Here is a 26,099-nt window from a genome sequence, read left to right as displayed (position 1 = left end):
AGACCGTTTCCTGGTTTTCTTTAAAGTTGGTATACTTCACTAAGGGTTTGCATTAACTCGTCTGAAAATATCCCTCTCCGAGGCAACAAGCAGCGACTCCAACAAAACGGTTCCTCATTGTCATTATTACTATTTGTGAAATCAGATTTCGCAATATTTTCCTGGAGGGAAGAAAAAGAGCGACGGCTTAATCGCGCCACGGCGATGTGAAAGCTCGTGTTCTTTCTGCCAAGGACAGGAAGGACTCGCCCCAGGCGAGAAGGCAAAATAAATAAAATAAAACCATTCTAGTCACAAAAGCGTGGTCGGCTCCAGGCAGTCTTTCTCGTATTCAGAAATGAAATAAAATGAAATTGAAACGGTTTAGAGCGCTTCCGTGTATTAATTTGACTGGGGAGGGGTGACGAGAAGCAAAGCATTACATCAGCAGGCGGTTACACCCACCCTCCCTTCACCGCTCGATCGCCGCTTTGGAAGGAAGTGACATGCAGCGGTGGGGAGACGCCGACCGAGGACCACTTTTGTCTGAGCCCACCCTAGGGGGCGGAGTCAGGATTTCGTTTCGGTGCTGGCTGACTTACAGTCAGTCACACAAAGTAGTTGCAGTTTCGGTGGTTGTGCCGCCCTTTCTCCCATTCAGTCTGTGGTACCATTCCTAAATACACATGTCAAGGTCTGGCAGACACAAGGTACGTGGCGTCCTTCAACAGAAGTTTCCGTCTTTTTAACGCGGTCGATTCAACAGATCTTTACTTGTTGTTGGTTGTGTTATGGATAGCAGTCAGCCCGAGCAGATATTTACTGAGAGAAAGGAGCTAAGTCCTGTTTTTGCACAAACGCAGGGGTGGGGGAACTTGTTTCACATTTAAGTCGTGTGTATGGGAAAAGGGGGAGGATGACGAGTTAGGGCGGGAAAATGTACCTTTATCACTTTGCTTATTTTTTAATGTATTGATACTTTACATCTGAGCTCCTGAAATAGACTAGAATATTCTCACTACAGGTTTGACCCCTTTGTGTCATGCAGCTTGGGCTCCCCTAGTGTTTCTATGGTTACCACAAAAATACCCTGAACACCGCCCTTTAAACAGAAAGGAAACCACACATACCTCATTTTATTATGTGAAACCTCTTGCCCAGATGGGGTGTGGTGTTGAATGTTTATAAGCCAGCATGACTTGCTTTTGTTGTTACCATTCACTTTCTACTTTTGACTACCCCCCCCCCCCCCCCCGCGTCTCTGAGTGGTACATGGTGAGAGGAGATGAGGGGTGGTAATATTGGTGGGGGGGGGGGGGGGGGAGAGAGGACACTGCCATGGAAACAGACACTAGTGACAGCTTATTTACAACAGCCTCCCTGAACTTGCATTCAGCTCTCATTGGAAAGGCAATGTTTTCGCCAGAGAATAACCAAAATAACGTGCCGTTTTCTTTTCCCGCTTGTTTGCGCACGTTTTTTTTTAAATAAAATGTGCTTTTTATGGCAAAATATTTCGTTCGGGCAGTGATGCAGCCCTTTGTGTTTTGTTTTCAGCTGGGATGCTGCATGAGTGTAGAAACCTGGGTCCCATTAACTGTTCACCTGTACCTGCTGTGGTGGTCATTCTAGTTGTATTTGGATTCTCTCGTGCATTTCGCACAGAAGTCACTAGTGAGAATATATCCATATAGCTCCACAAAACAGTATGGCAGCGGGTATATTTGTGCAGGATGGTATACTCACACTCTAGCGATGGGTGACTATTAGAAAAGTTACACGAAATCACGGAACTGTAAAAAGTGTTTTTCTCATACCACTTGTTCTGTGGTAATAAACGCACATTTGACATTTGCACCATCGTAATATCTACATGCAAGTTTAATGGTGACATTTCTCTAGATGCCGTGATATTGGCCCACGTTTCTTTTCAGTGCCATGACGTGAAAAATATATCGCTTTATATATATCAACAGGAGTGGAACAGATGCAGCTCCTAGGAATGCGATGGCGTGCTTTGGAATGCTTGTGTTTAAGTGATACACAGCAGAACCCCCCCCATCTGTGCAGTAGGAGACAGTGTTGGCCGACACCATTTGTACACACTGTCAAAACACAGGAGGGACAGGATGTCTTTCAAGGAATCTGCGAGTGTAGCGAAAGAGGGTGGGGGAGAAGACCCCAAAGGCAGATTTTATTTGAAACTGCAAGAAGTCTTCTATAGAAGGCATTAGTGCCGTACTTCGTACCAGTGCAACAATGAATCCCCAGTTACCTGACATTGTCTGTCTCTTTTATTAACAATATCACGATGAACAGGATTATCGTATTTATAATTTTCATGAAACTATACTTTCATTTTTAATAGTGATCAGATGGCATTGTATGCTTTTGTGTTGTAGTTGCATTTGTATAGCGCCGTGCCCAACTGACGATGGTGGCATAAGGGGTATTGTCCTCTCCTTTGTACACATCTGATGTTCATATCAAATTATAGTTTAAACTGTGTGCTAGGGGCAGATCCAAAACTGGACGGTATGTGAATGAATGCTGACACGCCTTTTCCTATGCTTTTCTACTCTCCCCGTAAGTAGGTGCAGCATGATGACTAGAAATATGCAAAATAATGGCCTTACCAATTTAAATAGCCACCAAATGATAACAAAGTACAATAACTTTTCTTCGGGTGTTAAGACAGTCAATAATACCACCAGTTCACAGTCAGTGCTTTTCTTTGAAAAAGAAAAATAATATTATCGTCAGATAGGCAGCTAGAATACATGAAGATTAGATAAACAGAAGCAAACTAGAAGATAGTTCCATAGTGTGGGGCAGAGAAACATCCCTAAATTTAGCTCCTTAGCTGCTAGGTATTCTATTATGTTGGCCATATGACCGTTATCCAACAGGGCTTAGTTCAAGTTAACGCTGAGGCCTTCTTCAGAAAATGAGGTTAGACACAGCATATTGATACTGCAACTCTGGACTGAACTCTTCCTGGGCAAGCCTCGACTCCCAAACTGGACTACTCATTGAGCTGAATCCTCACCACCTTAGTTTCAAGTACCCAAGCCAAAAATAAAATGGGCTCCCCATTAAGAATATTCAAAAAATAAAACTTGAAGATCCAATGAACAATAGTGTTGACTCTGGATATGGTAGCTGGTTTAGCAACACAGTTTACATTCAACTGGAAGCTAATGACCAGAAATTACCTTGTGGTGCTTATGTTTTAAGGGGATTATTTGAAATAGTGTGCCAGTTCCCACATTGACTCCCTAATGTGCTGTTTAACGTAGAGGCCAGTGTCTCAGCATCTACTGATATTGATCAAGATTTTCCATTGGCACCCGCAGGGCAAGAGCTCCCACTGTTGGCTTTGTTAGCATATGTTTTCACTGGGAATTCTGTTTTGAGTTAGAGGTTTTGGGTTGTGATAAAATCTAACGCTGGAATCAGGGTCACTTCATTTAACCAGCAGAACTGCAACTCACTGTAGGGGTGTGAAGGCTGATTGTGTCATGGTCCTTTTGGGGCTGTGGTTAGTGATGCTAGGACCCCATGGGCACATGGTGGGTGGAATGGTGGATGCCTACATCCGTAATGATGCTATCTGACTGTGCAGCTCTACAAACTGGATGATGCTCTTCTTTGGACCCAGCTGGATATAGCGGGTCGGGCTGCAGTGATCCTGTGGATCGTGGGCCACCTATCTACATTGAGATGGCCCCATTTAGGTCTTCCAATGATCAGGGTTGGGTGCAGGTGTTCCTGAGGGTGAAGCTGATTCACTTTGGCAAATTAAGTGCAGCTCCTTGTGCATGCAGGAAAACTCTACAGTATATCTATGTAACATTAGCAAGGCCTCTTTACAGGCTTTCCTTACTTACGCCCAGTATGTATGGAGATTAACAACCACGGAGAACATTTAGTCCTGGTCCTGTGGCCTTCTGTTACTCATTGGTCTGCAGATCTCCTTGGTATCCAGATGACGAGGCTAGACAAGTGATGCATGGTAGGTTTCTTTTTAAAGTTGTGGAGTGTTTGAAGGAAATGGTCAAAAGTATTCTACTGAGCAGTGCCCTGAATTCTCGCTGTTTTATTCCCTGTGCTTCTTCCTGCTGTACTCTGGTTAATCAGTTGTGGAGATTTAGACTGGGTACACCTGTACAGGGGAGTCACAGAAGGCAGTTTCCCTATAACAGTGCAATTAATCAGGCTGTGCTGCTTTGACTCAGAAATGTGGAACACTGCAGGTTCCCTTCAGTTCTCAGCACGTCTGGTGACAAACAAATACAATGTATGCTGCTCCTCCAGTGCTCCTGTATGATTGTCAAGTTCACTGGAGGTAAAACAGGCCTGTCAAAAAAAAAATACAGGGCACACCTTTTCCAAGCAATGCTTTGGACTATCACTCCAATATGGAGTCTGCTACACTATCCCCTCCTTAAGACTGACAAGAAGAGTGTCTTGTCATTGTTTGGGAGTTTATTCTGGTTGACAGAATAACCACCTTAGACAGGCAAAACACTCAGTTGTCCTTGTCAAACAGAGTAAAACCTAGAAGGAACAAGGTAGTATGCACTCCTTAATTGCAAGCCTCAATATTTAGCCCCCATTGCACAGGCTGGGTCTACTTTTGGCAAGTTAATTTGAAATCTTTGCAGTGGAGAAGTAACTGCAACCTTGCCAGTGAACTAATGGGTGCAGTTTCATGCGGTACATCAATACTGGTTTCTACTGCTATATCCTGTGTGTCCTGTAATATGTTTATCTTAACCTGGTTTAAAAAAAAAAAAACACAAAAAAAACGAAAAGTGCCATGTGTTGGTGACATATTGCAGGTGAAGGAGTCCCGAAGGCCCGATCAATAGAAGCAGTAGGGAAGCACTGGCATTAGCTGTGTGCAAACAAGGCAGTCTCCAGCTGACCATAGATCAGGCCTTTGGTCCATATGTCTTTTTCGGCAGTCTCATACCATAGATAAAAGCACTACAAAAGTAGCATCAGTGCTAATTTGAATAGCCATACTCTTACTGTTGAAGTGCCTCCATCTGTGTGTGCCTCCTGAAGTACTTGTTTATTCATGCGTCCCGTTAAACTTGGCGGGCAATCATAGAAATACCTCCAAATATGGGAGGACAGGGTGTGTTTTTTTTATTCTATCTCCAGCCCTCGATTATTTGTTGAAAGTATTTGCTTGTGTGCATTGTTCACGTTCGGCAAAGGAAGGGATTAAAAATATATGCCTGTCAGTGTGCATGTGTGAAATACATTGGAATGCAATCCGAAGGCCTTGGGGCATTGACAGACTGGGACTTTAAAGAAATGGAACATCAGTAGAGGATGGCCAGTCATGACAGACTGAAGACCAGCTACATATTGGTTTTAATTAATACATTTCTGCGTGCAGTAGTTGCAACATTAGTTCCACCTCTCTAAATGGCAAGGTTCTTGTGACTCACTGATACACAAGAATGTACACCTTCCACACCAAGTCAGAGCAATATTTTAGGTATTAGGGCTGTGGGAGAAAATGTTTTGTCCACCGCAGAACATATTTGTGAAGTTACTACCCTATTGAACAAATAAGGACTGAAGGTACCACGCTGCCAATACATTTCATCTGCACTGTCCAAATAATTGCTCATCTCTAAGGGTTGGCTGTTCATCAACCCATTATATAGAACAATAACAGCAAGAGACTCAATAATAACCATAACTACATTCACACAGCAGTCCTCTTAATGCATATGGTCCAACGAAGAAGATCTCCAAGTTCTGCAGTAAAATACAAAGGTTTTCTTTTTCAGCTTGTTCCAAAGAGAAGTCAATCAACGTGTTTCGCTCTCACAGGAACTTCATCAGCGCCCCAACATACAGACACCAATTGAGAGGTAAACACAATTTTTTCCATTTCACAGGCGACTTTTGTGATAATGGTCTTCTACTTTAAGTGATATTATGGGGTTTTTCTTCTTTGATTAACTTGGTTTATATTTAGCTTTATTTCAAGTGCTGTTGGGTTAATGTCCAGATAACAAGAATTATGAGCAAATAGTGTCCATAATTATGGAGATGTTGTAATATCACAAATGTGCAGTATATTTTGTTTCTCTGCCGTACAAATTCTCATACAGTATTTGAAACTCTGGCAAAGAATATTTGTTTTTAATTGGGTGTTGGGTGGATTGATGGTTTTAATGTATTATGGGTATCTGTATTTGCAGCCCTGAGTAAGCTACTATGGGAGTGAAACACATTAGTTGATTTCTCATTGGAACAAGTTGGATAAAGAAAACCTATGTCTTTTACTACAAAACTTTGATACTTCTTCGTTGGACCATATGTATTAGAAGGATTGCTGTGTAAGTTTAGCTATGGTTCTTATTGCCTTTCTATTGCTGTTTCATATTTGTAAAGTGTATAAGGTGTTTAACCCCCCCCTTACCCCTCTTGTCGGCATTCATTATATCAACATTGGCTGGATTGCTTCCTGTCCCATGTCATGCCTCATACTGAATTTACCTATGTAAAAGTGAGTGCTGGAAACCCTATTGATATTTATAGGCACATACAAGGTCTGCCCATGACTCTGTTCCATTGACCCCTGCCACTGTTGCATCATCTAAATGTCATCTGAATTCAAAAATTCAATAACTTTGGCCAAAAGACAAACTGACGTCCAGTTCTGTTTTGTTTAAACAAAAATAAAGTAATTCATCAAGGCGCTTAGAGGGATTAAAAGTACTTGCAAATGGTGTATGACAAGGCATGTCAAAACAACACACTTTTTAAAAAAATGACTATTGTTTTTTCCTGTGTACACATCACAAACAGTAACAACAAACGGGTAAATAAATGTCAGTGTTTTAACTCTGCATCGGTGAGTGAGTGGGTAACCACTATATAGGTAATATCTTATCAGGCTTTTTGTCGATGGCAAATATGTCGGGTGAAATAATTCACTCGTTAGCTTCTGAATGGGGCAAATGCCCTGACATGAACAAAGTCACGAGAAAATTAGATAGGCAGACAGGCATCGGCAAAATATCCCAAAGAGGAAGCTGAAATCAATAGGCACATGGGTCGATTTACACAATGTTTTCGATAAGTAGCTGTCTCTTCTGCCTTTTATGTGAATTATATGTAGATATACAGTTCAGACTCAGAAAGCTTTTTCTGTAAGTTGTGTTTTATTCTAGGCTTACTCATGAATTTCCACAGTAGCATCCTTATGTGAACCTATTTTATAAAGTTTTTTTTCTTCAGAAAATGGCATCTTATACTCCTGGAAATACACAATTTGATTTGTGCTTATGTTAGTGAAACATATTATTGGGTATTTGATAGAGGTTTGTGGGAGAACTGTTCTGGTAAGACTCTTTCTCACTAAGTTAATGCACTAATTATAAACTGTATTTATATAGCACTTATTAACCCTGATGAGGCATGTAAATGCTTTGTGGAGCTTAATTCACTCTGCGAAACCCAAGATTAGAGGTTAATGGTTAGTAAATTGGTATTGTTTTCTATATTTCTTTCCTTTGATTTCTTGTGTGGTACGTGGAGTTTAGAGAAGGGATAGAATGATGGGAATGGATTTAAAAGGGGGATTAGTAAATTGCTTTTGTAAGTAGTGGTCAGGTGTGTCTGTTAGTTGGGTGACATGGCTAAAAAAGAAAGGAGGGGAAAGTTTGAGAAGGATGTTTGGGTGTTCATGCCAAAGTTGTAATCAGGCCCATAGTGTTAATTGCTTTCTGAAATCTCCCTGGATCTGCTATAGAGAAAACAAAAACAATAAGGTCCTGATTACAACTTTGGAGGAAGGTGTTAATCCGTCCCAAAAGTGACAGATATACCACCAGCCGTATTACGAGTCCATTATATCCTATGGAACTCGTAATACGGCTGGTGGTATATCTGTCACTTTTGGGACGGATTAACACCTCCTCCAAAGTTGTAATCAGGCCCCAAGTAAATAAAATAATGTTGGATCTCACTGGCGTAGCGTTACATCGCTTCTTCTCTGAGAAGATAAAATCCTAGCGCACATCGACAATACCAGACAGACAATCATACTGCCTCCAATTCCCATTGGCCCATCCTCAAATGGACAGACTTTAATCTCGTCTTGCAAGTTGCACTGAAGGACATCCTTAACTCCATCAAGGACCACTGCATACAAAGAAGACATTCTACCATCATCACACATCAGGAAATTCCCTTTTGGGGATCCCACACTATCCTCCTCTATTTCGTCAACTCCTCCCTCATTCAAGAAACCGTCTCGGATGATATAAAACAGGACAGATCTTCCTACTACTGATAGAACCCACCATGGACCCTATTGCTGAAAGAACCCACCATGAACACTACTCCCTCATTACTCACCTAGCTTTCATCGAAAAAATCGTTGAGACTGAAATTTCCACTCCTGTACAGAGTCAAATTGCAAGAATATTCTCAAACAGGACTACAAGTCCAGCTTCAGACCATGCTACAACAGGCACCCTACCCATCAAGTAGTCAGTATTGTGAAGCTAATCACCAATAAAAATGAACCTTGCCTCTTGAGCCTACTTGACATTCCTGGAGCCTTGAACACAGTGGGGCACCAAGCTCTGATCCATGCCATAGAAATATCCATAGCCTTGTCCTGCTTGGCAGTGGTTCATGTACTACCTTGTCAGCTGCCACCACGTTCTGCAGGTGGGAGCATTAAGATGAAGAAAACATCTGTGTCCTGAGCACCCAGGGCTCCTTCCTGTCCACCATCATTTCTATTTCCCATTATCTTCAAACTCCACATGGAACCCTTTGGAATCCTAATTTCTGACAACCATTTTAAAAACCTTTCGTACATCGATGACAGCCAACTCTGCCCAAAAATCTCATTATGTGACATTCAGTGAGTCAAATCTTGCAGTGACCTTATCCTACCCAATGCTCAACCCTACCAAGACACAGGTCCTCCTGCTCGTCAATTACACAGAGCATCTACAAACTTAAGCCAGGCTATCCGGAATGAACCTGGACAGCTTCATTGCTCTGCTGACAGCAAAGGCAAAATCAAATGGACTGATCCAGAACACAGACCTCTCCCTCCAAGCAAAACTCTTTATGCAGATTCCAATCTAGATTCATGCACTAGAAATACCTTAACATACACGCATACTGAGTAGTTCTGTTTTTTTTAATTTTTTTAAATAAATGTTTATTATTAGTTGTGATTTTGTGTGTGTGCTTGGTAGATGTGTATGTTGGTGTGGGTGGGTGATTAAGTGAATGAGTAGGTGGGCTGGGGAGTAGATAAATGTGAGTGAATAGACGGGTGAGCAGGCAAATGTTTGAATAAGTGATTGGATGAATGGTTAAGTGGATGGTTGAACCTTATTGGTCAGTTAACTTTAATGGAGTCTTACACCCTAGTATCAATAGTTTTGTTAAAACCTTTGGTTCAGATACCATCAGATCTGAATCCTGTAAACTAAGGAGCTCTGTATAAAAGCAGGTTTCGGAGGAAAATCGATGACCTGCAGCCGTCACGGTCACAATTAGTATAACCTCACAAGGAAACAGTGTGCACTTTGCACTAATGTTAGGCTGCCACTAGAGGATTTGTTAAGACCGGAGTACCAAACAAAATACTCAACTAACTTGAAGTTACAGGGACGATTCACCATCTGTTTGTGTCTTTAAAGTGTTAAAGGGACAGCCATGTTTAGAGTGGGATGAATGTCCCTGTAATGAGGGATGATTAGAGTTCTTAACCAAGGGGACATTCTAAGGGAAGAGGCTGGCTTGTTTTAAGGTTTCTTACTTCTTTCAATTAGGAACTTCCAGATTTATTTGTGATTTTCCTCTGGTATCCCACAGGCCACCTGCAAGGCTTACCTTAACTTTCAGTTGGGAAGGATGGCTGAAGTTGAGTTTATTAAAGGGAAGGAAGGCTGAGTTTGAGTATATATTGAAGGCAATCCTTACTTATGGAAACCAATGGGGAAGTGCCATAGGAGTTCAGCTATAATGGTGGTAATAACACTTGAATCCTTTGTGTCTGTAAACAGTCAGTTAGCCATATGTAGAATTGCCTTGATTGGGCCAAAATATGGCCTTTGATTCGAGCAAGAGATTGTGAGATTGGTGTTATAAGTTGATATGCAGATGGTTAGGAGGGTCTGGGTTTAGTGATTAATAATTGGAATTAGTTTTAACAAGGGTTATTTACCATAGGTCCTTTGCAGTGGACAGAAATGTACAATGCCCAAGGAAATAAGGGAAAGGCAGGGGATTAATGCTTTAATGCTCTCACATGTGATAAAAGCAGGCACACCAATAAAGAAGCACCACTTTGTGGATTGCTGACAGCAATTCTAATAACAATGTTGAATAGGTGCACATATCTTATGATGCACATGGTTTTTACATAATACATACGTTATAACATTAGTGGTTGCACTGAGTGATTGTAAATAAATGCCGCCTAAGATTCATTACAGTCTCTCTCTGTGGACCTCACATACTTGCAAAGTGACACAGCGGGTAATGAGATGCATCTCCCTCGCATAGGTTTGGGGCACTAGAGTCATTCACTTCCAGATATGTTGCCTAGTCACCTGATATATGTTTCAACTTTAGACCTCACTCCTTTTCAGTGAGGGAGGAAGGGAATGTTGAAATAGATGTCAAAGGAGGTTCATAAGAACATTTTCGGGTAGGTAGTGATGATTTGGTCATGGCATTGCCTCATTAAGTGCCTAACAAAATGAGATAAGATATGTAGATCCCTTTAAACTCTGGTATATTGTTGAAGCAGACCTGTCAATACAGGCCCTTTGTTGGTAGGCTCTTGAATCAGCCAAGCAAAGATTGAAGCTCCAGGAAAATGCCTGGAAACTCTGTAGATGCCTCTCTCCAGACAAGAACATAATAAAGCATGTACTGGGAATCGCTGCGTTGCTATGAAGCTGCCAAGTGTGCCAGGGGGCCTTTGGCACAGTGCACTCCACCATGAGGCTCAGCTGTATTCACTGTGAGAGCTGTGCTCGTGCCGTGAGGGAGAAAGACACTATCTGTGCATTTAATTTCATTCTAGGGTAAGCAACATCATGCCCTATCATGCAATTGTACCTTATCTTGCCAACATTGGCATCTTCAGTGACGGGAGGTATACATGTAGGCCTGCGAGGATTAAATAGTTGTGGCTGAGGACAGAGCACTACCCATTCTTATGTTTAGAAATTGAATTAAGAGGGATACATTTATACCTTCTGGGTTGTTCATCACCAGAACAAGTGTGTTGATGCTTGTGCAGACTTTGTGTAACCACCTTATCCTCAATCATTCCCAAGTACGCACATATCGCAGCCAAATCTGTAAATCCTGTATCCTTGTCTTTGATCCTGCCCAGCATTCTTAGGTCTTTTGGCTAGATTTGTGTTATACAAATACCCCAGACATTTATTTATACTTACATGCATGGATTATAATTGATGATATCTTTGCCATTGGTGCTAACAAGTGCACCATTTAATATTAACCAAATAAATCATGGCTGATCTTAATGTAGAACAATGATCTGAATATTGGAGGATAAAGAGGGACAAAGGGCGAATCTGAAGCCTGGTACATTTCCATACATTAGAAAGACAGAATACACTCTTTCTCCAACTAAAACATTTTGACAGTCAAGAGTAATAAGATATAGCTTTTTAACCAAGCAAACTCTCATGAAATTTAGTTTCATGTTTGCTACATTTCGACTACTTTTTTTTCCTTACACCATTTTATTAATTGGTATATATAACTCAAGCGTATGTAAAGGAGCTTTCTATTTTGTTTTAAATATCTGAGGATCTTTTTGATTTATTGAGCTCTTTATGTTGTTTGACCAAATATGCTACCAAGTTTATTGCAGAGAATCTACTATTACAGGTTAATTCCAGAGAATCTACTGTTATTGTCTTTCACTCAATAGAACTCACAGATACTAAAAAAAAACTTGTTGTTATCCTGATGATGACCATTGAATTAGTACGCCCTGGTAGAACCATCACCTGACAAAAGTCGAATTACTGAGGCTCTGTCCCCATATAAACATCACCCTGACTGCTTATTTTGTATTTTTGTGCCATTGGTGTCTGGATATAGGCGAGAAATGCCATGTCATTTTCTCATCGCACTGGAGTGCATAGAGAATAAAACAAAAAATAATAATGATAGTCTCTATTGATAGATCACAAAATAAAGTGTTCACTTATGGGTCACTTTTCTTTCTTGGTATCATACTCCAGTATTCATAGACCACAAAACCCAGAGATTATGAAAGGTATTTTGTTAACCCTGGAACGTATATATATTGTCATAGTTTCCTTGATACTCTAGCAGAGATACCACCCTTGTCTTACTCCTTTTTAGGCAGAAGGAATACCTGCTAACTCCAAACAACACAGGCCATTTGTTAGTGAGTTGGATTAAGTATTGGAATCTTAAATGTGTTCACCTTGTTACAAAATCAGCAGTACCTTAATAGGCTATTTGTGTTAGTTAATATTTTAGTTACAGAGCTAGGTGCATGTGTTGGTAGATATAAGCACACCCTATGCAAACTGTTTAGGAAAAGTACACTTGAGATTAAGTTGCATATATTAATAATCATTGGCAAAGACTGAAATTCTGATTGGCAAGGGCAGCACTACATGGAACGACTCCTAGTGGTCTTTGGAACTAGAACCCCCCACCCCAGAGAGCCTGGTTATCTAAGCCTCCACCTCCCAGGGCGTTCCCTTCTGCATCTCCGGATAGGTAATCAAAGAGGCTGGACACTCTTGGGAATAAGATGTTTTTTCCGCCAGCCTGGCCATGTGGTCCATTAACACTGCATGCCTTTTGGGCTGTTATTCCCACATGCTGTGGGATACGGTTGCGCAAGTGCTGCCACTTGTCCCTCAGGAGGCCCGGGCTGTACTTTCCCAAATAGTTTTTGATGGGAGAGATGCAGCAAAGTTCACAATCTGATTTAGACTGGACACGACTGACTCACTGGGCAAAGCGGTTGCTTCGTCACTGGCCTTTAGGCCCCACAACTGGTTGAGGATGTCTGGATTTTCAGGGGATGTCAAAGCTCACCTTATGGACATGTCTTTGATGGCACCCTTCTCCTCGGTGAGAAAACAGACTGGGCGCTCGAGTGCTTTGAGAATTCTTGTGCTACAGCCAGGTCCTTGGGCCTTGCGGCAGCCCCTCACCCTCCTCAGTCTGCTTTTATCCCCTTTCGTGGCTATGGAAGGGGCACCCAGCCACGTCCGTTTCCCCCCCCCACCTCAGCCAATGTGATGCACATGCTGCCTTGCCTCTGCATGGCTGGGGACTTGGGATCCACCATCCTTGTGGATCATGCAGCCAGCGGTGTGGCCAGCCTGCCTCTTCCCCCTCTGCAGCAGCCTCAAAACCTTCCTAGTCTGATGATTCCCCACCAAGGACCTGTCCAAGGCAGGATCCGCCATCACCTGCTTCGCTGGCAATCCACCACGTCAGACAGGTGCGTTTTGCAGATAGTGTGAAGGGGCTACTCCCTCGACATCAAGACTACCCCTCCATCCATGCCACCATCCTACCACCAGGTTATGGATGATCACTTGGCACTTCTCCAAGAGGAGGTTGCAAGTCTCTTGGCTATGGGAGCCATAGAGAGGGTCTCTGTGTCAGAAATAGGTCATGGTTTTTATTCCTACTATTTTCTAGTGCCCAAAAATGACAAGGGCCTTCATCCTATCCTAGATCTTTGTTCCTTCAATCTCTTTCTCAAGAAGTTCAGAATGCTCTCTCTGGCCTAGGTTCTATCTGCCCTGGATCCAGTAGACTGGATGATAGCGTTGGACTTGCAGGATGCGTATTTCCAAATCCCCATCCTGCCTGACCAGACGTTGCAGTTTACAGTAGGCTATGAGCACTTTCAGCTCACTGTGCTTCCTTTTGGCCTTCCCAGTGGACCCCCTGATAGTCACCAAGGGGATGGCGGTGCGCGCAGCTCATCTGTGCAGATCAGGGGTTTAAGTCTACCCCTATCTCAACGACTGGCTGTTAAAGGAGGTCTCGCCCCAGGCTGTCATCTCCCACCTCCAGACTACAGCAGACTTCTTGCATTTGCTGGGATTCACTATAAAGGTGCCAAAGTCACACCAGACTCCCTCTCAGATGCTCCCTTTCATCAGAGCTGTTCTGTACACAGTGCAGTTTCAGGCTTATATTCCTGAGCGAGTCCAGGATATTCAGACTATGATACTGTTGTTTCACCCCTATACTGGTTTTCGGTGAGAATGACTGTGAGGCTGCTGGGCCTCCTGCATCCTGCTGGTGGCACATGCCAGGTGGCATATGTGGGTTCTGCAGTAGGACCTGAAGTTCCAGTGGGCGCAGCAGCAGGGGAATCTCTCTGACATGGTCAAGATCTTTGAGGGAACTGTACGAGATCTGCAGCGGTGGCTAACAAACCATGATTAGTTCAGAGGCAGATCTCTCACCCTTACCCAACCAGATCTTACAGTAGTGACAGATGCGTCACTCCTGGTATGGGGCGGCCATCTGGGAGAGGCAGAGATCAGAGGCATCTGGTCTCTGGTGGAGTCTGGACTCCACATCAACCTGTTGGAGCTCCAGGTGATCAGACTAGCACTGAAAGCATGTTACCCTCTCCCAAAGGCAAAGTAGTGCAGGTGTTCATGGACAACACCACCCCCATGTTGTACTGGAACAAGCAAGATGGGGTGGGGTTGTAGAACCTTTGTCAAGAGGCTCTATGCCTCTAGATGTGGCTGGAACACTAGGGCATTTCCCTGGTGGTTTAACATCTGTCGGACTTTCTGAATGCCAGAGCGGCCAAACTCAGCCGACAATGCTTAGTTGATCACAAATGGTGTCTCCATTCGGAGGTGGCGCAAGTTCTCTCTCAGCAGTGGGGAGAACCTTGGTTAGATATAGTCCCCTCTACAGATAGCACGCAATGTCAGCAGTTGGCGTTTCCGAGGCAGCAATTGCTCTGCAACTTTTTGTCTCGAGTATAACTCAGGCCTCCTGTATGCTTTACTGCCCATAACACTTATGCCCAGAGTTATCAAGAACGCTTGGGCCCAAGTATTCCTTGTGGCTCCAGACTGGACACAAAGGTGGTCATTACAACCCTGGCGGTCGCTGCTAAAGAGGCGGTAAAACCGCCAACAGACCGGCGGGAAAAAAAAATGGAATCACGACCGTGGCGGAAACCGCCAACAAAGACAGCCACTTTAACACTCCGACTGCCACAGCGGTACAGACAAACAGCGCAGCGGTCACCGCCAACAGACAGGCGGGAGTCAAAGTACCGCCCACAGTATCACAACAGTCCAATCCGCCACCTTTTCCGGGGCGGATTCACCGCGGATAAAAACACGGCGGAAACAGGCATTTCGAAGTGAAAACGCTCACCTCTACACACCCCACGAGGAACGAGGACACCATGGACCCGGAACTCCAAATCCTCCCAGCTATAGTCTACCTGCTCCTCTACCAGGAGCACGCACGCCGGCGCAGAAGACAACGGCGAGTACTGCACCTACGACACAGGGAAGGGGGGGAGGGAAAAAACAGTGACACACACACGCAACACCCCCACTCCCGCCCTCACCCACTACAACACACACACTAATACATATCTATACATCACTGTTACACCCCCCCAGGCCCCCTGGAAGAATGCAAAGACAAAAGGAAATGACTGTAACCATTTAAATATATTGAAATACAGCAATCAAAAATATATACACACTAAAAACTATTATATACACCAAATTCAGAAGTCCAGGCATTGTTCGTGGACCACTGGGCCCAAAAAACATGGGCAAAGCCCACACCGAATACCTGACCTGAATGGAGAGAACACTGCAGGGGCATCAGATCGCAAAACTACAGGCACCTCAGGGGGAAGGGAAGGGGGGGCACCTCAGCCGGATGAATGCACCACGCCAGATCCACGAGGGGGCTCCATGCCCACTGTTCCATCCTGGGGAGTGCAAAGCCACAGTCTCTCAAGTCTCTACAGTGGGTGGGTTTCCCACTGTTCCATCCTGGGGAGTGCAAAGCCACAGTCTCTCAAGTCTCTACAGTGGGTGGGTTTCCCACTGTTCCATCCTGGGCAGTGCAAAGCCACAGTCTCTCAAGTGGATAACAGTCTCCACTGGTTCTGGGGGGGGCCTGGTGCCCAGAGTGCATCGTGCAGCCCTGTCCGACACAGATGCGGCACTGCCCCTGCCGCTCATGGGCCATCGGTGCGTGCGATGGCGGTCCCCTGTTCAGCGGTGCTTGAGATGGCGGTCCCCTGTTCAGCGGTGCTTGGGATAGCCGTGCCCTGTTCAGCGGTGCTTGAGATGGCGGTCCCCTGTTCAGCGGTGCTTGAGACGGCGGTCCCCTGTTCAGCGGTGCTTGGGATGGCGGTCCCCTGTTCAGCGGTGCTTGGGATAGCCGTGCCCTGTTCAGCGGTGCTGGCCATGCCGGGGTGCTCATGTGCCATCTGGCTTGGGCCTGGCGGGGCCCTCCTGGCCACCTGTCCTGTGGGTGCCGGGGCCCTCCTTGGCAGCTGTTCTGGTGCTTTTGGTGGCCTCCTGGCCAGCTGGGATGGGGCTTGCGGGGCCCTCCTGGCCAGCTGGGCTGATGGTGGTGTTGTCGGGCGTGCTGCCCTTCCCAGCCTTTCCTGCTCTCCTGTGGCCCTTCCCCACCTTGGCCGGTGTCCCAGCTGCCTCGACACTCCCGCCGGGAGCCCTGGTAGGGGTTTTTGTCCCTGGTGTCTTGACCCTCTGCCGCCGTGCACTGTACAATTTTGGATGTTTCTGAGGGGGGGGGGGGGGGGAGGCTGGCTGTGCTGTGGCTCCGTACCAGACTAGCTGCCCTGGTGGGCGGTGCACTCCAGTGTCCATGTACGATATGCACCACCGGGCCCGGTGATGTAGTGGCTGAGGTGCTAGCTCTGGGCCTATGACATGGACGGGGTGGGGGAGTTGAGGGAAAGAGGTTAAGTTTGGACAGGAAATCTTTTTGGGGAGCAGTGGGACGGGTAGGTGTAGTGGGTATGGGAGTGGAGGAAGAGGTTGTGGTTGTAGGAGGTGTAAGTGGGGTGGCTTTGGGTGCAGGTGCCTGGGCTGTAGGCTGTCGTGAGGTGGATGGCTGTTGGGTGGGTAGCTGCCTGCGTTTGTGTATCTTGGGAGGGGGCGGCACAGACACACTGGGAGAGGACACAGGGGACGTGTAAATGGCAGTGGGGGTGGTGAGTGCACGTGTGCGGGGTGTTCTGGTGTGTGTGCTGCTGAGGGACGTAGTTTACAAAACCTAAAAGGGGAGTATCCTATAACCCACTCCTGCTTAGGATACTAGCCAAAGTAAACTCACAGCGGTTAGCAGGCAAGGGATAAATTCAATCCTTATTTCAAAAAAACAATATTACCTCTTGGTTTCAGGGGGTAAATTATTTGCCCTTATTTATTCCATTAATTCACACAATGCAGCATCAGACTCATTGGAGAGCAACCTGTCTCTTATTCTATCATTATGGCAAAAATATATACAAGTCTACATACATTTATATTTACATCAAACATATCTTACACATAGTGCATAAATGAACTCAAACATAACAAAAATCATGAAAATACTACAAGAAAAAATGTGCCCATCTTTAAAGCTTTAACATATAGTCACTATAACATAATTCGCAATGCTTATCAATTCATAATTGCTCCAAGCCCTTGATTCCACTAGCAAGATGTCAACGCGTTTCGGCCTTAACACTCAGGGCCTCGTCAGGACTGTCAGGGGGCACTGGCACCACTTTCTTTCCGTTGTGATGTCTATCCAAGGTCCGACGGGCACCCCTCCCACGTTGGGAGGCCATCCCCAGCTGAGCCTCCGCCGTCTTCCTGCTCCAGCGGCGAATGTCCTCCCATCTCTTCCGGCAGTGGGTGCCCCGTCTGTGGTGGACCCCCAGGGTCCGGACCTCCTTGGCGATGGCACGCCAAATATCCGTCTTCTGGTGGGCGCTGACCTATATGAAATGTACAGGGGGAGGAGAAAAGTAATTACCTTCTGCACCATCAATGTGAGTGGCCCCACATCCCTACCCTTGCCATGTGGCACATGCACTCACCGTCATTTCAAGCATGCCTCAATCTCTCCCCCCCCCCCCCCCCATCTTTCATCCACCCCACTCAACACAGGCATAGCCCATACAGCATGCTCCCAGTGTATTTACCTGTTTGTCTGGAGGACCGTAGAGTTGCGCGTACTGTGGGAGGACCCCATCCACAAGCTTCTCCAACTCCTCCGATGTGAAGGCAGGGGCCCTTTCCCCAGTCGCATGAGCCATTGTCCCTTCCAGACCGAGGTCACAGCAGCACTTGCAGTGTAGGTCCTCTCCTGTCGAAGATCAGGTATCGAGTGAATGAACTGAGAGAAAATGGCGTTCACGTCCGCGGCGGTGCGTACCGCGACCGCCGGCGCACATCATCATTGGCTCCTGAGACCCATAGGGTCCAATGTTAACCAATGCAGCATTGCGCCGCGGTCTTCGACCGCCTACCGCCACGGTGTACAACGCCAGCGCAGTTACCTCACCTCCCATTGTCACACTTTACAGGTCAGGCAGCCGCCATTTCAGGGGCCTACATGCCTTACTTTTTGTACTGCGTCACACATACCTAGGCCTTGCATCCACACTCATACAAGCCATTAGATGGGTTAAGATCCGTGTTTTTTTAAAGCTGGGGTTACGTACCTCTGGGATGTTTGACTCTGTGGTCGTTGTTGTCCTTCATAGGCACCGTCCGCTGGGACATGTGAGGAGATGGCGGCATCCTCCGGTGTACAGACCGCTGGTGGACCTGTCGACAATGGAGGAGAGACATCTCATCCTGACATACAGGCTTGACCGTGCCACTATTCTGGAACTGTGTGCCCAGCTGGAGCCAGACCTGATGTCACCCATCCGCCATCCCACAGGAATTCCCCCTCAAGTGCAGATGCTGTCAGTACTCCATTTCCTAGCAAGTGGGTCATTTCAAACAACAGTGGCCATAGCATCAGGGATGTCCCAGCCTATGTTTTCCAACGTGTTGTAAAGAGTGTTGTCTGCCCTGCTGAAACACATGCGGAGCTACATCGTTTTCCCTGAGGTGGAGGATTTGGCTACAGTGAAAGGTGACTTCTATGCCCTTGGACATATCCCCAACATCATAGGTGCCATTGATGGGACCCATGTGGCTTTGGTCCCACCCCCACAGGAGTGAACAGGTGTACAGAAACCGGAAGAATTATCATTCCATGAATGTCCAGATGGTATGTTTGGCAGACCAGTACATCTGCCATGTGAATGCCATGGTCCCTGGCTCAGTGCATGACTTCTACGTCCTGCGGAATAGCAGCATCCCTTATGTGATGGGTCAGCTCCAGAGGCACCGTGTGTGGCTAATTGGTGACTCTGGTTACCCCAACCTGTCATGGCTACTGACCCCAGTGAGGAATCCCAGGACTACGGCAGAGGAGGACTACGGCAGAGGAACACTACAATGAGGCCCATGGGCGAACTAGGAGGGTGATCGAATGGACCTTCGGCCTCCTGAAGGCCAGGTTCAGGTGCCTCCATATGACAGGTGGATCCCTATTCTACTCACCAAAGAAGGTGTGCCAGATCATCGTGGCCTGCTGTATGCTTCACAACCTGGCTTTGCGTCGCCAGGTGCCTTTTCTGCAGGAGGATGGTCCAGATGGTGGTGTCGTAGTGAAGAGGAGGAAGACGAAGAAGACGACATAGACAACAGGAACACGGTGATACTGCAATATTTCCAATGAACAGAGGTAAGAATACAACCGGCCTACTAAACTACTACCTCTGTACTGTCAGTCCTTTTCACCCAGTGTATGGTAACTGAGTTGTCACTTTCCCTTCCGATTACAGAGATCTGGGTGCCACAGTGTGACATCGCCTTTGTTCCCCCATGGACTACAGCTTTGTGACATTGGTATGTTGGCATCACAATGTAAATAAGCATTTTGGCACTGGAATAACAGATAAATATATTCACATTCACAGACAGTGTGTTTATTAAGGTGCTAAATATTGGAGGGGGGTTGTAAATAGGTGAGGGGTGATGGTGGAGGAATGTCCATGGCAGAGTCCAGTCTATTAGTCTCACAGGTGCATTGTCCAAATGGGTCTGGGAAGTGGAGCTGGGGCAGTTTAAGGATGGACAGGGTGACAAAGTGGGACAGTGGGATGACTATCAGGGTGGTATCCTTTCTTGGCGGAGGTCTTGGCATCTTACTCTGTCCTCTTCCTGGATCTCTGGGACCACTTGCGGGGTGGTTCTCCTTCTGCAGGGGGTGGGGTGCTGATGGCCTGTTGGTCCTGTGGCGGTGCCTCCTGTCCACTAGCGCCGGCGGAGGTGGTGGGCAGTTCTTGGTCCATGCTAGTGCCAGGGGCCCTTTGTGGTGCCACAGTGTCCCTCAAAGTGGTCACTACCAGATTCAGCACCCCTACGATGGTGCCCAGGGCGGAGCTGATGGTTCTGAGTTTCTCCCTGAAGCCCAAATACTGTTCCTCCTGCATGCGCTGGGTCTCCTGAAACTTGGCCAGTACCGTAGCCATCGTCTCCTGGGAGTGGTGGTATGCTCCCATGATGGAGGAGAGGGCCTCGTGGAGAGTGGGTTCCCTGGGCCTGTCCCCACCCTGTCGCACAGCAGCCCTCCCAGTTCCCCTGTTTCCGTGGGCCTCTGTCCCCTGGACTGTGTGCCCACTGCCACTGCCCCCAGGTCCCTGTTGTTGTTGGGGTGGTGGGTTAACCTGGGTGCCCTGTAGTGGTGAACACACTGCTGCTTGACGTGTCCTGGAGACAGAGGTGTGGGCCCGCTGGGTGGGTGCTGTGCTGGTGTTTCCAGAGGGGGGTAGGTCTGCAGTGGCCTGTGGCTGTGTGAGGGGAACCGACTGTCCCGAGGTCCCCGATGGACCGGCCTGGTCATCTAGATCCAGGTCGACAGAGCTGCTGTCATCACTGTAGGCCTCTTCTGGGGGTGGGGGGGTGGACACTTGTGGACCCTCCTGTGCGGTGACGTTGCGTAGGGGTCCTGCAGGGGTATAAAAGCATGATTATTGCATCTGTGTGTGCCATGGTGTGCAATGGGTGGGTGCCCGTGTCCCCCAGTGTTTGCATTCCTGTGTGGGGGCTTTTGTGTTGGTGGATTGGGGGGGGGGAGTATGGGTATGTGCAGTGGGCATGCTTTGGTGATGGGTGTCCATGCTTTGTGGTCGCATGCAGGGCTTGGTGTTGGGATGGGTGGGTTGTGATGGTGGGACATTTGCAAGCAGTAGGAGTGATAGGGGTGAGGCTAAGGGTGGGGGTATGTGTTGGCATGCAGGTGGTGGGGATGAAGTAGTGAAGATGTGACTTACCAGAGTCCATTCCTCCAGATACTCCGCCGAGGCCCTCAGGATGCAGGATCGCCAAGACCTGCTCCTCCCATGTCGTAAATTCTGGGGGAGGAGGTGGGGTCCGCCGCCAGTCTTCTGCACTGCAATCCGGTGTCTGGATACCACGGAACGCACCTTCCCCCGTAGGTCGTTCCACCTCTTCCTGATGTCATCCCGATTTCTTGGGTGCTGTCCCACTGCGTTGACCCTGTTGACTATTCTGCTCCATAGCTCCATCTTCCTTGCAATGGACGTCTGCTGCACCTGTGCTCTGAATAGCTGTGGCTCTACCCGGATGATTTCCTCCACTATGACCCTGAGTTCCTCCTCCGAAAACCTGGGGTGTCTTTGCGGTGCCATGGGGTGGTGTAGGTGATGTGTGGGGTGGAATGTGTGGTGATAAGTGTGGTGATGTGTATTGGTGTGTTGTGTGAAGTGCGTGGTATTTGTGTGGGTGATGGTAATATGTGCGTCTGGGTGCTCGATTCTTCTATATGGTCTCTCTCTCTGTGCGTCGTCACAATTTATTTGTGGTGGGGGTTTGTGGGTGATGTGGGTGTGTGTTTTATACTGTATTGGGTGTGGCAGTGGTGTTTGTATGTGTATCAGGTGTGTCCATTTGGATTTGTCCAATGTGGCTGTGTTTTGTAGGAGTGTGTGTATTTTGATCGCGGTGGTGTGTACCGCCAATGGGATACCGCGGTTGAAAGACCGCCGTGTGGATTCGTGTGTCGTGATAGTATGGGCGTATTTCTGTTGGCGTGACGGTGTCGGTTTTGTTTTCGCCAGTTTATCGCGGGCCTTTGGTGTGGCGGACTTCTGTGGGTGTCTGTATTTTGGCGGTTTCCGAGTTGTGGGTCATAATGACTGTGGCGGTTTACCGCGGCCGCAGTGGTGTGTTGGCGGTCTTCTGCACGGAGGTAAGCGGCTTTTACCGCCAATGTTGTAATGACTCCCAAAGAGTCTGGCATCCCAAGCTATTGCGCATGACCATCAACCCTCCAATCAGACTGCCCCTTTGGGAGTGTCTTCTGTCGCAGCAGCAGGGGAGGCTTCCCCACCTGAACCGGTCCAGTCTCCGCCTTCCTGCATGGAGATTGAGCATTGGCATTTGACAGTTTTTGACCTTCCGCCCGAAGTCTGTAATGTGTTCTTGGCAGCCAGGCATCCCTCCACCAAATTGGTATACGGCTGTCGGAAGACATTTGTGACATGTTGGGCAGCCAAGTCTGTTGACCCCTCTCTGCCCCTCTTTCTTAAGTCCTATTGTTTACCTTTTCTCTGGCCCAGCAGGGCACTCTCAAAGGTTACCTATCTGCCATTTCTGCTTTTTTGTGGTTGCTTGATCAACCTGCCTTGTTTAAGTCTCCTATTGTAAATAGGTTCCTTTAAAGCCGTACTCGTATGTTTTCTCGATCCCCATTCATTATGCCCCAATGGGTTTTGAGTTTGGTTCTGCCATCCCTGATGTGATCTTCTTTTGAGCCTCTCCACAATTGTCCTCTTAGGCTTCTCCCTTTAAAAACAGCCTTCCTTGTGGCCATTACATCTGCCCACAGAGTGAGTGAGCTGCAGGCATTGTCTTCTAAGCCACCCTACCTTTCCATCTATACTGACAAATTGGTACTTTGCACTAGGGCCTCCTTTTTTGCCAAAAGTGGTTACGCCCCTCCATGTAGGTCAGTCCATCAAGCTGCCAACTTTTTACGCACACCTGCATCCTTTTAAGGAAGAAGAGAGACTCCACTGCAAAAAGAGCATTGACGTTCTATCTTGATCGTACTAAAGAGTTCCGGGTGGATGATCAACCCTTTGTTGGTTACGTGGGTGCGGAGAAAGGTTGGGCAGTACAGAAAAGAACCATCTCCAGATGGGTCGTACTCTGCATTAAAATGCGCTGCGCACTGCCTAAGAAGCAACCCCCTGAAAGTTTGCATGCTCATTCTTCCAGAAGTAAAGCTGTGACCAGTGCATTAACACGCGGAGTTTCAGTCCTTGACAACTGTCAAGCGGTAACGTGGGATCTCTGAACACGTTTACCAACACAACTGCCTGGACAGACAGGTCTGTAGGGACGGGCAGTTTGCCAATTCGGTTCTGCAGGACTTTCTAGTACAATCTTAGTTTGCAAATCCACCTCCAGGATGGTATTGCTTGGGTATCTATTCTAACATAAGGAATGTGCAACTAAATGTTGGACAAGTTATTTACCTTCAGTACTTCCTTATCTGGTAGAGACAATGGGGGTCATTCTGACCTCGGCGGTAAAAGGCTCTTATCGCCGGTCAGAAGACCGCCAACATACCGCCGCGGCCGCGGTAAACCGCCACGGTCATTCTGACCCACAACTGCCAAACCGCCAAAAACCCGACATCCACTGAAGGCCGCCTCATCAGCGATAAACTGGAGATGACCAAACCTCCACCGTCACGCCAACACAAACACGCCCATGCCATTACGACCCACGAATCAACGCGGCGGTCTTTCAACCGCGGTATTCCATTGGCGGTACACACCGCCGCGCTCAAAATACACACACCTTTACAAAACACAGCCACATTGGCCAAATCGAAATACACACACCTGATACACATACACACACCACTCCCACACACCCATCACCATATAAAACACACACCCACATCACCCACAAACCCCCACAAATCAAAAATCAGAGACAAGGCGCAATACACAGAGAGAGAGCACAGGGAACGCAAACCACAACACAGACAGGAACCCAACATCATCACCCCCACCACATCTACGCACAAAACACCACACACCACCACACACATCACCACAAACACCACCCCACACCTCATCCACACCACCCCATGGCACCCCAAAGACACCCCAGGTTCTCGGACCAAGAACTCAGGGTCATGGTGGAGGAAATAATTAGGGTAGAGCCCCAGCTCTTCGGCACACAGGTGCAGCACACCACAATAGCCAGGAAGGCGGAGCTATGGCAAATGATCGTCGACAGGGTCAACGCTGTGGGACAGCATCCCAGAAATCGTGAAGACATCCGAAAGCGCTGGAACGACCTACGGGGGAAGGTGCGGTCGATGGTGTCAAGACACAACATCGCTGTGCAGAAGACTGGCGGCGGACCCCCACCCACTCCACCCGAATTTACAGCATGGGAGCAAGAGGTCTTGAACATCCTGCATCCTGAGGGCCTCGCTGGAGTAGGCGGAGGAATGGACTCTGGTAAGTCTAATCTCAACTACTTCACCCCCCCCAACCACCAGCATGCCAACCCACACCCCCACCCTCACCCCTAACCCCCCAGCACACATACTCCCTGTTAATGTCTCACCAGCACAACCCACCCAACCCAACCCCAACCCCTGAATGCCAACACAAACCATGGACACCCATCATCTAAGCATGACCACTGCACCTACCCATGCCCCCCCACAAACCACCCTCACAACTCCTCCCACATGGGACTGCCAGCACTGGGCGACAAGGGCACCCACAAATCGCACGCCATGGCACACACAAAATCAATAACCATTTTATTTTACCCCTGCAGGGCCCGAACGCCAACACACCGTCCAGGAGGGTCCAGATTTGTCCATCCCACCCCCAGAACAGGCCCCCAGTGATGACAGCAGCTCTGTCGACCTAGAACCTGATGACCAGCCCGGACCATCGGGGACCTCTGGACAGTCGGTTACCCTCAGTCAGTCACAGGCCACAGCAGACCTACCCCCCTCTGGAAACAACAGCACAGCACCCACCCAGTGGGCCCATGCTTCTGTCTCCAGGACAGGTCAAGCAGCTGTGTGTCTACCAGTACAGGGCACCCAGGGTAACCCACAACCCCAACAACAACAGGGACCTGGGGGCACTGGTAGTGGGCACACCGTCCAGGGGACAGAGGCCCAGGAACAAAGGGGAACTGGGAGGGCTGCTGTGCGACAGAGGGAGGACAGGCCTAGGGAACCCACTGCCCAAGAGGCCCTCACCACCATCATGGGAGCGTACCACCACTCCCAAGAGACGATGGTGACGGTCCTGGCCAGGTTCCAGGAGATCCAGGCCATGCAGGAGGGCCAGTACATGGGGTTCCGGGAAGAACTGCGCAGCATCAGTTCTGAAATGGGTACAATCGTGGTGGCACTCAACCAGATTGTCACCACATTGCGGGACCATGTGGCCCCCCAAAGGGCCCCTGCCACTAGCATTGAGGAAGAACAGCCCACCACCTCCGCCGGCGCTAGTGGTCAGGAGGCCCGACACAACAGCAACGGCCCACCCGGACCCCACCCCCTGCAGAACAAGAACCACCCCGCAAGAAAGGCCTGAGATCTAGGAAGAAGACAGAGTAGGATGTCAAGACTCCCGCCATGCACGGAAACCCACGGATGCCATCCCACTGTCCCACTTGTTCACCCTGTCCAACCTTGAACTGCCCCTGCTCCACCTTCCACAGGCATATGGACAATGGACCTGTAGGAGCGACAGTCTGGACACTGCCATGGACATGCCTCCACCATCACCCATCACCCTTTTTGAACTATACACCTATTTGAAAACTTCAATAAACACAATTATTGCACAAAAACCAACTGGATTCTGCTATCTATTTATTTAAACCAAATGTATTCGATATAACCAACAA

General features: G+C 47.5%; 1 protein-coding gene across 3 annotated transcripts in view; it reads left to right on the top strand.

Moving 5' to 3' along the window:
- Positions 1–452: 452 nt before the first annotated feature.
- The window catches only part of AGPAT4 (1-acylglycerol-3-phosphate O-acyltransferase 4), a 332,031-nt gene continuing 306,384 nt past the window's right edge, over positions 453–26,099 (top strand). Inside the window, exons 1-2 of one of the 3 annotated variants that reach the window (XM_069234498.1) lie at positions 453–689; positions 5,793–5,876. The gene's annotated coding sequence lies outside the window, so the exon portion shown is untranslated. Of the gene's footprint in view, positions 690–5,792; positions 5,877–6,209; positions 6,348–26,099 lie in introns of those variants that run through there. The other 2 variants (XM_069234500.1, XM_069234501.1) reach the window with 2 other exon arrangements.

This window comes from Pleurodeles waltl, chromosome 5, assembly GCF_031143425.1.
Source record: "Pleurodeles waltl isolate 20211129_DDA chromosome 5, aPleWal1.hap1.20221129, whole genome shotgun sequence".
Lineage (NCBI taxonomy): Eukaryota > Metazoa > Chordata > Amphibia > Caudata > Salamandridae > Pleurodeles > Pleurodeles waltl.
The sequence above is the reverse complement of the archived record's forward strand: the minus strand, read 5'-3'. Positions and strand labels throughout refer to the sequence as shown.